Below are 12,993 nucleotides of genomic sequence, written 5' to 3' on the forward strand. Positions count from 1 at the left end.
ATGTTCCCTGTTTTCATAACAGTAATGAATGCTAACATTCATTGCGCAAACATGGCACCAGACTATTATTTTGTCCAGCCTCAGTTGTGTTACAATGAGTTTGAATGGAGTAAAATCAAGATGGCCACACCGTGATAAAGCAACATCATAGACGGAGTTGTTGTCAACCAAGATTTTAAAACTAGGAAAAGACATGAATACAAAGATAAACGTTGGCCCTAGTTTTTAAGAATGTTCGTTTGCAACCAATTGGGATGTATTCATTTTTAATTACAAGTTTGCAGCAATGTCTACTTTGGTGACAAAAGCTAGTCGGTCGGTTGATGTTTTGCTATTATTCGGCCGTCCATGTCAACCTGCGTGGTCTTGTAAAATACATACAATCTGTGACTGGACAATGGCATCAAAGAGACAATGTAAATACTCCATATAACGAGGTTTCAGATTGTCAATGATTTTCTTAGCCACATAAGTGAGAGGTAGGGCCTAACGACAAGCTCTTGTGAAACAGCAGCAATGACACAAAGGGCTCATGTAGTCTTGTCCAAGGTCTTTTACGCAAGCACCGGCTCGCTACTATGAATTCAAGAACCGCATACTGCACGGTATATAACATTACTTAATACCGTGGGGTCGAAGCATGGTTTTTCGAGGTTGTTGTACCTCATACAACGAGGCTGCAACTAGACTCGGTATCAAGTACTGTTATGTACCGTGCGGTAAAGATAAGAGGTAGGGCCTATAACGATAACCTCTTGCGAAACAGCAGCAATGACACAAAGGGCTCATGTAACCTTGTCCAAGGTCTTTACGCAAGCACCGGCTCGCTCTGAACTCACGAACTGCATAGATACTATATAGTATCTATGCAGTTCGTGAATTCAGAGCGGGTTGGTGCTAACGATAGAGCCTTGGACAAGGCTAGGGCTCATGAAACCAATTAACCAATATCCTACAAAAACCAGAAACATGTATGTTGTAATAATAACTTACCCTCAACCATAAGGAAGAACCCGTCTTTGTCCTTCTGAAGTATCCCAATGGCATTTTCTACCATCTCAGACAATGAGGGCTCACCCCCTACGTCATTCATTCGGTTACCTTCAAATTGCATATGACTGGGCTCAAACGAACCTGAAAGGTAAGCAAAGTTAATACAACTGTCAAATAAAAGTTTCTATATTAAATCCTCCTGGTTAATTATACAGTTCAAACTTACGCCTTTCTACTTGTTCCGTATATATAAATAAATTAGATAGTCAAAGGTTTCTTCCGTGGTTGACAGCTCCCTATTAGAGAGGTTCCGCAGAGTCACCGATACTCTTACGTGAACGGATACGTCATAATACGTCATCACTTTTTGAGGTCCATGGGGATGTGACGTATAACCGTTGTACACAAGTTAGAATAGTCGCTCAAAACGGGAATCTGTCGCCATACACTTAAGTAAGAACGATTATATTTTGTTTATGTTTTTGGAGCGGATTGTTAATTTTTAATGCACCAGGTTTCCACCATGTCTTTTAGAGGTATCATACATAGATGTAGTTGGACATTGTTCCACCATGCTTCAAAAAAAGAGAAATGGACTAAAAAGTTAGGCGACGGATATCAGTTTAGCCTGTGGAGTTTTTATGTACTGTACGTTTGGTTAATAGCGCCCTCTCGAGCCTCACGTTGAGGGTATTCGTTAGAATTTTGCAAAACAAAACTACACAGCTCACTTGACGCGAACGCGTACGGTTCGATATCTGTATGCGTATTCGTATCCGCGACTCTGCGAAACCTCTCTAATAAGATGGACACAGATTGTACGTAATATTGTGATATAAAAAAAAAAAAAAAATTAAAAAAGTGCAAATAAAAAGGTAATGTAATGGGGTAAAACCGAATTAGGTTTGCTGGAATATAAAACTTAACTCTCATTATACGGCAATTATGGTAACCTACGTCTATGTCAGCGCAGTTTGTAATGACGACGTGCGGCATCTAGCCTAAAGCCCGAGCCAATAAGTGACACAACCCCACATCATGTACGTACATGTACATTTAGCTCAGTATAGATGCGGCGCAAGGGTTGTAGGCAAAATCATGTTCCAAACGACATACCTTGGTTACATTGGCTGTGCCATACAGACGATAGATTGTACTTGTTCAAATTGGTACATGAAGCAACAACTCACCTAAAAGATTGTCAGTTTCAAGTGGATTGACGTCTTTAAATTATTCCAAATTCCACTCGTACTTGCTGTTTGTCTTGTCTTTACCTGCTTGCCATTCGTCTTAAACAAAACATAATATTGTGAAACTTTAATGAAATAAATTCTTTACTTCATGTGACCGAAAGAAAACTAAATGCTGTGGAACTATAAATATCTTGAAAACATCTATAAAGTCAAGGTTTGATCAAGTGCAACTATTTTGATGAGAGTAAAAAACAGAAAAAGGAAAAGAAAATAAGACGAATAGATTCATTACCATTAAATAAGTTCATCTGGATTGCGGAAGAATATTAAACTAAAGATTCCTTTTTACAAATCCAAAATTATGTATGATGTTACTTACATATAATTTACAAAGCTCCTAGCTTAGGAGTGAAACGTAACTAATAGTACTAAATTATATGTAAAGTATACATCATACATAATTTTGGATTTGTAAAAACGAATCTTTTATTTCAGATTCATTACCACTTTATATTCAAGTACATTCCTCCTATCTTCTATAACTACGCACCATGCTGTCTCTATGGTAATGTCAGCGCCTTGTGGCTCATGGACAGTTATCGATTCACCATTATCGACTTACCAGTATTGATTTACCATTGTCGTTTCAACATTATCTTTTCCCATTATCGATTCTCCATTTCTGATTCACAGTTATCTTTTTACGACTATCGGTTCACCATTATTGATTCACAAATATTATCGAATCACCATTATCGATTCACCAACATCGAATAGTCGTTATTGATTTACAAATATCGATTCACCAATATCGACTAATAATTATCGATCAACCATTTTTGATTCACCATTATCAATTCAGCATTATTGATTTCAGTAGCTCGGTTTCTATGGAATCTGGATGGGATCAGAAGCTGTTAAAGCAAAATGGTGCAATATAGTCATCAATAATTGGGTTTAAGTTTGATCAGGTTTACATACCGATGAGATTTCCATCATTTCTAGATCCAGCTTTAGAAGAATCTTTAGGATACTCTGGGTCGGCAGCTTCTCTCGGTAACATTTTCATCCTTCCCCCACCCATTATAACCTGGCATAGATTAATGAAGAATTAGTATAAAAATGACCGCACCAAAAGTTGGTGGTACATTCGAGTTCATTTTTTTGGTTGGCATACAGCAATAAATAGCAGTAAGGGTATTTTAGGAAGCTGCAGGGGCCTTATTCATGAAGCCCTCGTAAATCGGTCACTTACGTGGCTCTAAGTAAGACTTTAGTAAGACTTTAGTAAAGTTATTCACGAAGCCTTCTTACCGCTTTACTACCGCGTTTCTTACTAAACCTCTCGTAACGCCTTCTTAAGCGGGAACGCGCTTGAGCTGAACAGTCATGGATTTGTTATGTAATTCACTGGAGCGTGATCTCATTGTCCAGAACGAGTATTTATACAGTGACTGGACTGACTTAGGTCATTTAGAAGATATTTGTCACCCTGCTAACATGGAGAGCCAGACTAAAGCAAGGAGTAAGACCGTTCAACGCGAGGAGGAGGCAAAGGGGTATTGGAAGGCGAAGTTTCTCGCCTTCTGAGATAGTGAAGTTAGTTGACCTTGTTGCATTGAATTGGTAGGTGCTTAACAACAAATTTTCAGATGTTGTAACGCTAAAGAGAAAGACCGACACCTGGGCAAATCAAGGAAAATCAACTGTGTTGGAAAAGTCCTCAGAACTACCAAAGTGGTTCATCACAAATGGGATGACATTCAGAGATTTCGCAAGCTTTCACACGACGCAAACATGCAATGAGAGTACAATATGTAGTTTGTTACCCCTAAACTAAAAATATAAAATAAACAAATAGACGAAGTAAATAAAGTAAATGAAGCAAATACTACAAAGCAACTCGTTCGCACCTTTGTAACCTCCCGACTTGACATGGGAAACTATCTCCTCTATGGACTGCATAATAATCGATTTACCGCTTGTCTCGCCTTCAACAAATTTCCCTCAGAATTGTAACCCGGTCCAACACTAGAGTCACATCACACCTATCCTACAAGATCTACATTGGCTACCCATTAAGGATATAATCATCTTCAAGATCCTTGTGTATGTCTATCGCTTATATCAAAAGGCACTTTATCACCATATCTCTCAGAAGGACTCCAACCCCCATATATACTTCCATCCGCCAGTCTATACGCGATCTAATAACAAACATCTTTAAGGAAACCCCTGACCATAACATCATGGGGTGAAAGATCAATTACTTCTGCTGCTCCTTCATTATGGAACGACTTGCCGGATCATGTTAAACTTTCTCCTAGCTTTGTTCACAACTTCCCTCAAGCCTCATCTAAGGAGGACTTCATAACTTTTTACCGTTTATTGTGTCACTGCGCCATGAGCATATTGAGACGAATACCCGCGCATTATACATGCCCACTATTATTATTACTATCAACTAAATAACGAAATAAAATAACAAAATCACGAAAAATTTACTAAAATGTGAGAAAAAAATAGGTTAGTAAATTCTCAAAATTTTTGAGAAAGTTTGAGAAAATGTCTCAAAAATTGTAGAACATATTAAAAGTTGTTGTAATTGACAAAAAGCGCAATTCGCCCGAAAATATTGGACAGGAATGTTGGAAAAGGGTTTAAGAAAACGCTACGAAGTCGAAAACACCCCACGTAGCACTAGTAAGGACTTACACACTCGATTGAAGTTACGAGTGCTTCGTGAATATGACGCAACTCGCTAAGAACGAACTAGTAACACGTAAATGCTTACTAAGGCCTAAGAAGGCTTCATGAATAAGGCCCCAGCTTCCAAAACCGGCGTGTAGATTCACCTTTCACCTCAGTCATTTCACATAGAGATACGCAGTCAAACTCTATTGCGGACTTGAGAGCAGTGAACTGTTTGGGTATATTGGGTGCACGTTTATCCAAAGTAATAGTATTAAGACAGGGGTCCAGTCTACCTGTCTGCGACCTCCCCATACTGTTATAAGTTTTATAATGGGAGACTTTGGGACGCTAGGTGGCAGCAGACTTACCATGTAAATGTCCAGTACTTAGTTCTGAGCGTGCGCACATGATCGAGTACAATGGATTTTACCTGGTAAGTATTCTGCCACCAAGCGTCCCAAAAGTCTACCTTTTCCCTTACATTGAACATGAACAAATGGTATGGAAATAAACCTAAACCTGAAACCTGAACCAAGCCTGCATTAAGTGGGGATGCTTTTTAAACGATGAAAATCTCCAGTAGTTTTTTTATGTGTGTAAGGTTTGAGACATCACAATTTTTACCTTTGACAAAGCTACACTAAGGAATTTATCCCATTCGAGGTCTGTTTCTTCCCCGTGATCCCGTCACTGTTGTTATACCCATCCCATCTCCGACGAAAAACACCACGTTCTTAGCTTTATTCGTGTTGAGTGTTTGCTCTCTGGTTATAGCTTTCTGCAAACTGTCGTAAGCCAGTTCATTCCAGTATTTCGCACCTACAACGATTTTATAAAATACCAACATTACTCGAAGACACTCAGATAGTGTCGTCTTCTTAGAACTCGAAGATAATCAGTGCAATTTGCTTGGGTTTCGTGATTTAGCTTTTGCATATTTTAAAGCCATTGGACCCTTTCGGTACAGAACAAAAAAAGTTCACAGATTTACAAACAATTTACAGGGTTTACAGAAGGTAATAGTGAAAGACTTCTCTTGAAATATTAGTCCATGAAATGCTTTACTTTTTGAGAAAACGGTAAAACAATGTAATTTCTCGTCAGCGAGAATTATGGATTTTTTTTAAACACATGTCATTTCACGGCGAAACGCGCGGAAACAAGAGTGGATTTTCCCGTTATTTTCTGCTGACTCCGATGACCGATTGAGCCTAAATTTTCACAGGTTTGTTGTTTTATATAAAAGTTGTGATACACGAAGTTTGGGACTTGGACAATACTGTTTACCGAAAGTGTATAATGGCTTTAAAGCTCCTAGTAAATAGAATAAATTGACCTAGAGTGCTCTTAAAAAATAATTATTGGAAAAAACACTTTCATTTATAAATATAACATCCATTTGTTGATTATGGGGTATTCATTTTCGTTTAATGACCTATTAATCACTATACGGATATCTATATTGGCCTATTAGTTATAAACCTTATTGTTATATTAAGACAGCGATACATGCATAGACATATACCGGGTATTTTGTTATGAGATTAATGTGTGTTCTTCCTCGACCCTCATCTTCTGTGTTTTCGATAAAAAAAAATCGGCTGTAATATTTGTTGTGTTCGTATGTCGTTAAACTATCAATACAAGACAATGGAACAGGGCACATTGCGTCAAAAACTCGGGTTCTATTCACGTGATAACAACACGCAAAACAACAGAGCTCTCGTACAACCAGATCTCGCGTGAAACAATGTGATCACTAAGTCTGCATACACTATCATATTCAACTTTGATCTGTTGAAAAGTCAAATGGGGCTCTACTCTATTCAAGCGAGAACCACTATATGCCTACTTGCTTTGTGGTAGCACATTGCCTCCTGCAGTCAGCATATAGATCCAAATTAACCATCTTAAATCAAACATGTTGAAATAAAAGTAACAAAATCAGAGGTAATGAAACAGTGTATACCGATCGTCACTGTTTGTATCCGACTGAGGTCATAGTCAGTTTGAATTACAGACTTCATAACTATAGAACAGCAATAACTTATCATTTCATTCATTCTTTAGCTTTTGAACCTTGAAAATAAATTATCGGTTCTTGAACTTTAATTTCATATTTCAAATGGCCATTATCTATATCGGTACTTGTACTATATCATCAACTTCACATCTGTATTTTTTAATACCAATTAATCTACTGTGAAGTTTTACAAAAAAATGGGACTCCTTCAAAGTATTGTGCCGAGGTTAACTCTGCATTTTACTAAAGTGGTAAACTATGTCGGTAAATTTTACACTTTGTTTTGCTGTTACTGTTTTGCAGCATAATATTGTATGAGGAGTTGTAATAAGATTTGTTAAAAAAAAAATCACCTCGAAAAACTAATAGTTACGAAAGCCCTCCAGAAAAAAAACGATGTTTAAATCTGTGATAACGGCTTGATTCGTCATAATGGATTCACCAACGCCTCCCCTCCCATCCCTACCCCCACCCCTCCCCGCGTAAATAGCGGATGGCGTATCAGCGTTACAAATCCTTAACGATTGAATGTGCATACAATCTAATTACATACACGTTTTGATGATTCCGTAATGATGGACTGTAAATTGTGATAACCGAATCAAAATATCTTGGCGTTTTTTGTTTAGCACTATTCGGCATAGTTGATCCTCAATGTACACGTTCTTAATAAATTGTAGGCCTGTCATTGACATGCATGGATCTTTTCCTGCATTTACAGATATTTGTTTGATCATAACAATAAGTAAAACAATGGAAAAGGGGAGTGGTACGAGGTCTTAAGCGTTTGTCTAAAATCAACAGTATCATAGGCCTCGTTCCCACTGGACCCCGCGTTAGTTTGGCCGTAAACAAAAGACTAAGCCGAAGGCAGGCCGGGTCCTTCATCTACGACCACGACCCCGCCGGTTTGAAACGATTGTTCAAGACTATGACTTAGCACAATTTATTCTTACTAATATAGCAAAGCCATTTTCGGTTTACATGAATAGGCCCAAAACAATTGGAATGGACTTGTAAGTTCAAACTTGTGTTAAATAAATCCTGATCAAAGTTTGTATAAATCTCTAATAATATGCATTTGCAACTTGTCTGTACTCTGAATGTAGCTGGGGGCAAATGCGTGTAAACACCTTTTGTAATATTGTCAAAGACCAGTGTTTACTCTTGCCGTATCTCAACTATGCATACAAAAACAAACCTGTGGAAATTGGTGCTCAATTGGTCGTCGAAGTTGCGAGATAATAATGAAAGAAAAAACACCCTTGTCACACGAAGTTGTGTGCTTTCAGATGCTTGATTTCGAGACCCTCAAAATCTAATTCTGAGGTCTCGAAACCAAATTCGTGGAAAATTACTTCAGAGAAAGTCGTTTCTCACAGTCTTTCATACTGCCAACAGCTCCCCATTACTCGTTACCAAGTAAGGTTTTATGCTAATTTGAGTAATTAACCAATAGTGTACACTGCCTTTAAGCACATTTTGACGATTTTGAGATTTTCATTATATGAACGAGTCTTTTATGTCAAAGAAGTTGCCCAAGATGTGGACAGAATCTCCGGGGACAGATTTCCATGAAACACCGGCCCAAGGCGGAATCCTGAATTACGCATTTTTTTAAACAATCAAAACGACTTCAATCTCATCCAAAAGTTCATTTGATTGTTTTTGATTTTTGTGGTTTGTATTGATTGTTTTTGCTCCATTGAATATTCTTGTTTCCCAAAAGCATTTGTGCGTTTCGGTGGTAGTAGACTCTGAGAAAACAAAGAATACATTTGAAAATCAGTTTAAAAATACTCTTTAAGGGCAAAGGCAGGACACATTAATAGGTAACTTTCAACCACTTGTGAGTCTTTCCACTTGGTGTATCTCAACATATTCTTAAATTAACAAACCCGTGAACATTAATTTGAGCTCAACTGGTCGTCGAAATTGCGAGAGAATAATGGGAAAATCACCCCCGTCGCACAAGTTGTGTGCTTTCAGATGCCTTCAGTTTGAGACCTTTAACAACTTCTCAAAAACTGGGTTTCTTCAGAGAGAGCCGTTTCTAACAATGTTTTATACTATTAACATCTCTCCATTGCTCATTACCAAGTAAGTCTTTATGCTAGAAATCCTGTTGAGTAATTACCTATGGTGTCCAGTGCCTTTAATGTTGCTCTGTTGGTGGCGCACTCTACTATAAATACATTGTCATTGCATTTTGATTTCGGAAAAAAAAAAACACTGAGTTAGTGTTAGTAAACATATACTTCAAAAGAGCGGCAGCACGAAAGAGATCCATCTGAACAGTATATATATTGCGTACACAGTTCTTTCTTTGATAATAAACTTGCACTTTAACTCACAATCATCAGGGAAATACATCAATTGAGCGGAAATAGAAGGAAAACGGCCAGGAACTTCAGGAAGCAATCACACAGTGCAACCCAGTAGGGCGGATATACATGTAAAAACACCATACCATTAAAGCATGTACAAATTGAGCTCCATTGGTATCATACAGCCTCATTCAAACCAGTGATAGAGTAAGTCACTGCTTTCAATCAGTGACTTTAACACATACACAATGTAGTGTAGAGTTTTACACCATTGGTATCCATTCAACATACAGTCTCATTCAAACCAATGGTAGAGTAAGTCACTGTCATAAATCAGTGACTTTAACACGGTATTGATCCACAATTGCAGCGTACAGCCTCGTCCAAGCCAATGGAAAAGTAAGTCACTGCAATCAATCACTGACTTTAACACGTATCTTTGATTGGCTGCTCATCGATTGTCAATCAAACCCGAAGTAGACTGATGAGCACTTCAATGAAAATACAGCAGTATTTAAACGCGCTGCACCAGCAGCAGTGTTCATAACAACTTTGCATCAGAAGAGAGGAACTGAGAAGGTTTGGACTACAAGAACACATCATCAAGGTAAGTGTTCCTCATTCTATGCCGGACTCAAGCTTTGGCTTCTAGATGCAAGTAGTGGGTTTAAGGTTAGCCTATTGCAATGTGGTTGCAGTTTTTGCTCCAAAAGGGACACCACTCGATACAGCTGATATTCTCATGCAGTGGTTGGGTCTCTTCTCTTCTAAAGCTCTGCCATCTTGGTGAACTGTGGTGGTACTATGATTGTACACAAACATGTGCACCCAGTTGAATCTCCTTTGCCTGAAGTTTTGTTTTCTCGCACTACTTGCAGATGGTTTTGGACAAAGCATTAACACACTGATATCAGTGCAATGCATTGTTTAAAAGTTTGAATGAGTTCGTTTCCACTGGATTGATTAACCGCGCTTGACTTTCTGCTCGTTTAAAACATATTGTTTAAAGATAATTATGGTCAAAAAGGTATGGCATTGCATTGTTTGACGTGACCATTGCATTATTTTATATATAGTAATTAGGTAAACTATTTCAGATTGAACATTATACAAGATATGTACCTAGAATAAGATGTCGATGGTCTTTTGGGAACCCGAGGGGGCAACAACTGAGGCAAGACGAGTGTATCGCCTGCTCCAAAGGTTTTAAGATAATCTTTCCACTTTATCCTTTAACCGTGGCGGGCCACGGTTAAAGGGACAGTTGTTCTTTTTAACCAGGGCAATTGAGTACTTTTTTTGAAGGCATTACATTGCCATGTTGCGAGATTAAAACAAAACTGGCAAAATTCTACCCAATTTAAACGTAATAATGGCAAACATATAAACTAAAATGATGGTACGCCTCAGCAAGACACACCGTAAAAAACAAGTGTTTGGGTTCTTTAACAAATTTCGAACGCGTCAAAGGGTTAAGGTTAAACACGTAACACTGTATAGGGCCCATGAGTTGTGTTGTAAAACATTGGGTTTCGCCCATTGTCTACATCAAACTTAAACACTGGTGTGATCAGCAATCGTTGATGTGCGCTGAACACCTTTTAAACGCTTCTTAAATACACATTCTTAAAATAAAGTAAACGGCTGATGCGTCAAACTAAACGCACCATAGTAAAAACGAAACGCTTGACGAGTTTAGTTTGACGCATCAGCCGTTTATAAATGGGCAAAAACCATTGCTTTCAACACAACTCATTGGCCCCATACACTGTTACGTGTTTACCCTATACACCCTTTGACGCGTTCGACAACTGTTACAGAACCTAAAAACTTGTTTGTGTTTACAGTGCAGTTGTTGTGCGTTTTACAAATGTCTTCACCCTTAAGGAAATGTGATTGTTTGTCTTTGTACCAGTTTTCTTTTGTTAGGAACAGTTATGTGATTGAGTCGGTCAGCTAATTAATCGCCTGCAGTTTGTTAGAAGCACCGTTATTGCCATGATGTATAGGTTTTTAAGCAAAACAATCTCTGTTCATACCTCCAGCAAATGAGAATGCGAATTTTTACAAATTTTGACGTCACAAAATCGCAACGTTTAATTCGCATCAGTTGAAATGTGTTCAATCCCTGCAAAAACAGGGATGTGGCTTAAACATTCGTATCCCATTCGCGTTCGCAGAAAGTACGAACAGGGCTATAATTGATTGCCGATAATTGATTGCATGCATAGCTGCGCTGAAATCATCACTTTTGAAAACGAGGTCATCTCAAAACTAAAGTCTTGTCAACGAATTCTTCAAAAGTATTATCTCGACAACAGTGTCCCAGTTTTGGGGGGTCGAACAAGTCATCGGCCTGGTGCTAATTGGCTCACACTATGACAGATAAGGGTTACGGCAAGCAACGTCGAGCTGCGTATTGCAATTTTGAGTTTGCCGCCAATCAACGTGTTTTGCCGTCAATTGTCGGTGACGAACCCGCTAGCGACCGAAGACGGTCGAAATTATCAGTCGTGTCCGTTAAGATTTCGTTGGAGAACGCAAACCTTCATTTCCTTGACGCAGACGGCCGCGATTATCAGTCGCATGACATTTCCATGCCGTGCGATTCCGCCTATTGACCTAATTCACCTGACGTCATCATCAAAATAATCTTGGAGGCGCCATTTTGGTGGTCAATGTCAACGTGTGTTGTTCAGAGAAGTGCGCTATTTCGGCGACCCTGCGTTTACACTTAAATCTATTGACCACCAACATGGTGAGCGTGGCATCAGTCGCCGCGTGTGACGCGCGTGCAAGTGGTCAATTGTCGTTTTGAGGTCGTCACAATTTCGTTGGTAGTCGTTGTCTGATGATTGGATGACCAGAATTGTGTGAAGAGTGGGAACGCCAAACTCGACTGTTATACAACCCACACACAGACGGTTTGATGTCGGCAAACGAGTCACGTCATCGTCGCCACAACCCACCTTCATCAGCCGCCGTTCCTTGCCGCCACCCAATCCGCTGCCAGCCGTGTGACCCTTTTCCTGTTGTCGCTGAAGGTCGTTCCCTCCCCGTCAGCTAATTATGATTTTTCCATTATTGGGCTTTTTGCCTTTACTTTGCCGCCAACGTCTTGGGATTTTCACGGTCGCCACTTTCCGTTTGGCTTTTGCCCCGCTTCTATGTAAGCCAGCCTTATTAAAGGTTGGCTTACATAGTAGCGACGGACGCGACTAATTTTTGCAGCCGTCTGCGGTCTCTAGCGGATTCGTCAGCGACAATTGACGACAACACACGATGAATGGCGGCAAACTCGCAATTGCGATTCGCAGCTAAACGTAGCATGCCCCCTAATCGTCATAGTATGAGCCAGCCTTAACAAAGGAGCAAATATAAAAACAATTGTGGTTTGTTTTGAATTAAGTTAGCTTTACTCTCGGTTCTACCCTTACTCTGTACTCTCAGTAAAATGTTTTCTAGTTCTATTTTGTGCGAAACATTTGAAGAAAAAAAACTATTTTAAACATTGCTGGCTAAAAGGTAAATCGTGAACATTATGGATTGATAACTCAGTTGGAGAGCGCCGAAACAATATGGGTCCAAGGTTCACATTCCACTTTTGACAAAAAGACTTTGCTCAAGTCAAAAACACTATAATTAAGAATGAGATTCGGAATATATTTAGTAGAAACTACGTCAAGTCGATCAACTCAATAAGTGTCCACGTGCAGCTTTGAGTTGATCGGTGCTGAACGAGACGCCATTCTTGAACTTTGCC

At 39.1% G+C, this 12,993-nt stretch overlaps 1 pseudogene; it reads right to left on the reverse strand.

The window, feature by feature from the left end:
* The window catches only part of LOC139950938 (alkaline phosphatase, tissue-nonspecific isozyme-like), a 127,996-nt pseudogene that overhangs the window by 1,969 nt on the left and 113,034 nt on the right, over positions 1-12,993 (reverse strand).

Source organism: Asterias amurensis, chromosome 18 (genome assembly GCF_032118995.1).
Source record: "Asterias amurensis chromosome 18, ASM3211899v1".
Taxonomy (NCBI): Eukaryota; Metazoa; Echinodermata; class Asteroidea; order Forcipulatida; family Asteriidae; genus Asterias; species Asterias amurensis.